Source organism: Silurus aristotelis (assembly GCF_946808225.1).
Source record: "Silurus aristotelis genome assembly, chromosome: 13".
Taxonomy (NCBI): Eukaryota; Metazoa; Chordata; class Actinopteri; order Siluriformes; family Siluridae; genus Silurus; species Silurus aristotelis.
In genome coordinates this window covers 16,566,839-16,572,838 of record NC_139586.1, presented here as the reverse complement: position 1 = coordinate 16,572,838, position 6,000 = coordinate 16,566,839, and positions in this window count along the sequence as shown.

The window sequence follows — 6,000 nt, the reverse complement described above, 5'->3', positions numbered from 1 at the left end:
GCTGTATACACCGGTTTCTTGTGGCTTTTCTCTCTACCATTTGTTTCTATAAAGATGCCCTGAAGTCTGTCATAGAATTCCCCTTGTGGTTCTATTCCTGATGGTGGACCATTACAGTAAGGGATTTTCCTGCTTGGCAGCTATATGTAAACACATTTATTACTTGGAATCTGTGTATAGCAATGAAAAGGACATTACACTGATTGTGCACTGGACTCATATGCAAGCTTGTTATATCGCCCGCATTAGTTTAGAACTAGATGTAATAATACTGTTGAAGGGTAAAGGAAGAAAGACTGATGATGAATTCATTGTGTGACGCTTGTCATAGCTGGCACGCTTACATCAGCACTCTATTTAAATGAATGGTGGGGCTGGGCTGTATGAAGCGAAAGGTCCGAATTCACCCAGAACAATGAATGGGCTTCCTGTTCCCGCTCTTCTCATGCCCCCAAGGAAGGCAGAGAAATGGGAGGGGGGAGCGAGAAAAAGGAAGGGGGGGGGGGGGTCAAACTCGACAAGCTTCATTTTCCTGTCGGAAAAGTTGTGGGTGACTTCACTTCTGGTACTGGTCTGAAGGGATATTGGAGTTCTAGCTGTAAAGGTGTGCCATAAAGTTTACTAAAAGAAAAAAATCCAGTATTTCCTATTCACACACTTGAATGCATAAGTTCATTTGAGGATGGAAGTAAGATCCAGTAAGTGTGATGCTTAAGATGAATCATGGCTGTGCATTTTTTGTCAGTCAGATTTTAGCAAAGAAAAAAGAGATGTAACTAGGTTAAACAGACACACAGATATAGGCATGGATAGTTAATGTGGAAATAAAAATCCTAAAACATTTAGCATATTAAAGCATATTAAAATGGCACAGGCATGGAAGATTCAAAATGGAGGACACGTTGTACTAATTGTAGCAGACTGTACAGTATATAGTAGTTCCTGACATTACTATAAATAATTCAACTTATGGTACATGCAAGGACAGTCACAAGGAGCATTTGATAGGCTTTCGATCTGATGATTTCTTTTTTGCTCAGGTTTGTTTATCAATTAATACGGAAATTATTTACACATTTGTGTAAACTATTTGAAATAAAATCGAGAAACAAAATCTCCTCATTATTTTTATCTTGAGGCAACATAAAAACCCAATCATGCTAGAATTTATCAGTGAAATAATAATAACAATAATAAATAGTAATAATAAAATTGCATTCATTTAACTGGATTAACATTGATCAAACCTTTCCATAGGCATTAATTTATAGATACATTTTTTGAGTTATGACGAGTTTTGATGCATTGACATTATTTCGCTCAAGGTGTGGTTTAGAAAAGAGCATTCAAAATGGAGGGCAAGCTAATTGTAGCAAGTGTGCTGTAGTTTATATAATAAATATAATATAATCATGCTATGACTATAAAGTATTAAAAAAAATGACAGGTTTTATTAAGGTTTTATTATTTATTTATTACTGCTTTACTATAGTTTGCTTGGCTATTTTACATTTTTTTTTAATATTTAAGAGTATTTTAATAGTAGAAGTAGTAGTAGTAATTGTAAACAAAGTCCCAGTGTACAAAACTTGATTTTCTTCCACAAAAGGTAGAGCTAACATATTTTTACGTGTCCTTGGTTTTACTCTAGTTTTGCTAGCCGCAATTAAAATGCTATGCCATGGCTAAATTTTAAGTGTAACTTCAGTTTAAAAGGTCAAAGCCAAAATAAACTTTTTTTTTTCCTCATTCTGCTGTCTGTTTTAATTTTTAGCTTTCTTTTTTTGTTTTGCTTGTGACATGCCTCTTTTTATCTGTTTTTTTAGTATGCAGAAAAGACAGGGATGAGCAGAAAGCTCTCGTTTTTAATGCGCATGCCTTTGACCTTTGCCCCACTCTCAGTTACAGCCTGCGCTTGAGTCTTATCTCACGCACTAATGGAGCAATAACACAGATGCCATTGAGGTCATGGCTAGTGTAATGGATCCTGCGGCCACCAGTCAGGCCTATGGAGTCTACCTTTCTCTGATCTCGCCTTCAAAGGAACCAAGCCCTGCTCAGCCATCATAAAAAAGACAAATGCAGAGAAAGCGTGTCCAATTGCAAAATCCTGTTACAGTTTGATTATTAACCCTGGAGTCCCTTCCCACGATGCCATGCGCTATTTACTCCTCTAAGGTCGTCTGCACTATGGGCTTTACCTTGGTGACCCTGAGGAGTGACATTCTCTGCTATTGTGTACAGAACAAATGGCTGGGTAAAAAAAGATTAGAAAGATGGGAAACAACGCTGGAAAAAAGCGATCTGACTTCTCAGTCACGTACTGTATGTTTACACTATGTGTTAAAGATCACAACACAGGACTTTTGTTCAGATTTATTTGCTGAGGTGAAAATCATTATAGAAAAAATTAAGTTAGTAAGTGCTTGTATTTTTTCTATTTATTGCTCTGTTCTGATTTATACCATCATTCAGTGTTCATGAAATAAGTTATTAAGCTTTTTATGTGTTTAAAAAATAGTATAACAATCCATGTATAGATTAATATTTATCATTGGCAAATCTGTGCTTTTAGTGACAAATTACTCACATTTGTGCTGATCATTCAAAATTTCAAAAGTTTGTCAGTTCAATTGATGATTGATTAAAATATGTACAGTCAACCCCGATAATTTGTGGGTCAGAACTCGTGGTTTGATAAATTTGCGGGTTCTGATTTGGAACCTGACTAACAGCAAGATGCAAATTCGCAGGAATCCGCAGCGGGGTAAAATGTTCAAGAACGTTAGGAATAACATTTCACTAACAAATTTCATAAACATTTTTAAAACACATTATTATATTAAAGTGACAATGTCTAGATGAAATTATTTTTTTGTGAAGGGTCTTAGAACGTAACCCCCACGAATTCTGGGTGACCACTGTATTACAAATTTCCTTACATCAATCAGGGCAAAATATTTAGTGAAATTATTTTAAACAATTTATTTTGCATCCTTTTCATATAATTGAACAGACTGCCCTGCTTTAAAAGATGTAATGTATTCACTTTGGGTCTGATTTCTGTTTAGATTTTAGATAATAGTAACCTCTAAGCTGTATAAAGAGTAACAAAATGCTAGAAACTGTAATATAACATAACATAACCCCTGACATGGTACTCAACCGTTCATAGTTCTACTGTATTATGTAGATAATAATACTCATGATAACAAAAGAAAGGCACATTACCTGGAATTACCTTGTCCTGGCCTGTTTGGTTTACAGTTCAAGTCAACTAAAAGCAACTAGAGCTTCTCTGTTTTCTAATGAGGCAGACAGGACACAGACAAGCCTCCCGGTGTTCGGTGTAGGCCACAGACGCCAGAATCAGACTGTTTGACAGCAAGACTGTCATTATTGCTCTCTACATAACCCTCTAGAAATGTTGTTATGTTGTTTGTTCTTAGCCTAATTGAGACTGATGGATGCTGGCATACTGTAATTGTCTGCGTTGATAATAATACATTCCAGCGACATTCTCTAAAATGGAAACCAATCTGTGCAGCTGGGGATGGTTCCACATCTACAGCCTAAAGGTCCATGAAGCAGCTGAGCAACATCAACAGTCTACTACAGTGGCTCAGGACAGTTTGCATGAATATATCTTTATTTACACACCTATTACTACACACCTCAACAATGTTATTACAATGAATGGACATTATGTGCCACCCAGATGGGTTCCCTTTTGAGTTTGATTCCGCTCAATTTTTTTTCCACATAAATATACTGTGCTTTGTGCACTGTGCTACTGTGCTCAATATGATTACATTTTATGATATGACAACTAAAGTTGACCTAAGATACCTATAGAAATTTGCATGTAGCGAAACAGTGTTCGAAGACCAGGAAGGAAATGAGGAGAGATAGTTGATTTAGATCTGTAATCTGTGAGAGGATAAAGAAATGAACAGATATGAGGCAAAGGGGAATAGGTGTGGAATGACAACAACTCAAAGACAACTCCTACAGCCCCAAAGGTGCTCAATAGTGTTCAGGTCTGGAGACACACTTAGCCACTTCATCACCTTCAGCTTCCTTAGCAAGGTAGTTGTCATCTTTGTGGTGTGTTTGTGAGCCAGTTTCAGATGAGGCTTCACATGGATGAGGGCCATGTTGCAGTGTGTCTGAGTACTGACAAATGACCCTCCTCCACAACCTCTAAAGCATTGCTGGCAGCATGTATACATCTGTTTTCTGCAGCCAGCTTTTGCACCTGATGCTCAGCACAAGTGCTCAACTTCTTTGATCGACCCTTGCAAGGTCTGTTAAAAGTGGAACCCGTCTTGCAAAACCTCTGTATGACCCTGGTCACAATACTTTTACTCAGTTTAAGGGTGTTACTGGTCTTCTTATATCCCGGGCCATCTTTGTGGAGAGCAGCAATTCTAATTCTCATATCCTCAGAGATTTCTTTGCCATGAGGTGCCATGTTGAACATGTCCAGTGGTCAGTATAAGGAATTGTACTAAAAACACCAAATTTTAACTGCTCTAATAAAAAATACACAAATTTGTGTGGTCCTGTCAAACAGACAAAAACATGAACATTATGAATAGGACATGTGGCTTTGCAGTGTTAAGCGACGTGCAGCTGTTATCATTTAGGGTGTACTCACTTTGTTGGCAGTTATTTAGACAATAATCGCTGAATGTTGTTATTTTTAGAGGACTGTAAAACTATACTGCTACACAAGCTGCAATTTGACTACTTATTTATTTATTTCATTTATTTGGTACTGTCCCTTGAAAAAAAAATAGTAAAATGGTTGCTGAAATGTAAAAAGTTGTGTACTCACTTTTGTCAGAAACTGTATACACATCGGAAAATTTTGAGGATGTGTCAATATGCTGAACAATAGTCATTCAGTGTTCCTAAAAAAACACAATAACACTTGCAATAGTAATGCAATAGTTACTGTGTCCCTCTCCTGAAACCTTCCCCTTTTCACAACCTCTGGCTATTAGGGAAGTGTCTGATTTTATCTCAAAAATTTAAAAAAAGCAGAACACTTGGCTATTTCATAACAGCATCATGCCAAAGTTGAGACAAAGTCACGCTCCTTGTCATTAGACTACAAAAAGCAAAAACAACCAATGGCATCATTGTGTCTAGTTTCGTATGTCTGTTTAAGGAAGGTCCTTATTCCTTGCAAAGAATTTCTGCTAAGATGTGGATAATATATGTAGTAGAGAATGACAGGTCACCAGTTTGCAATATTTTAGTCCTTATTACCCACCTCGTAAGTATTCTAGCCAGCACACTACTGTATATGAATCTACTCAGTTGACAGGTCTTTATTTACATTTGGGAGAAGAAATTATTATTGGTAAGATTACAAATTCAACTAATTTATTTACCATTTACTCTTATATCTAACTTTGGCTTTACCCATTTAGTTACTATTACTTTATAAAACCAGTTTTCTACTTACAGTATGTTCTCAGGACAAGAACCATCAGTAAACTTTATTATGTAGGCCAGCTCAAGCAGAACTTACTGTAAAGACATCATGCTGTGCACGTATACCATCACATTCATCAAATGTTGGGTAATGTTTATGCATGAATATAGATATAGCAATATAGAGATAGCAATAATAATAAAGATTTTGATTATTTTGACCTACAAATATCGCAAACTGTATGGTATTAATGCTATAAAACCAACACATGCTTTATGATGGTAATGGCTTATGTGGCATAATATCTTTAGTACACTTTTCTGGCTACAAGATTGAGGATCTTGTATCTTGATCAAATTTTAAATATAGGCAAACACAAAAAAATTGCAGTTTGTGTTAATTTATAAAGATAGTCATGTATAAGAAAAGAACAAGTCTGTGGTCCTTTATGGACTATAGTAGGTAATTTGCTGTGCCAGTTTTTTTTTATTTCTGCAAATGCTAGGAGTCTGTCTTGTAAGACCAAATTCTCCCAGCTGGAAATCTCTTAATAA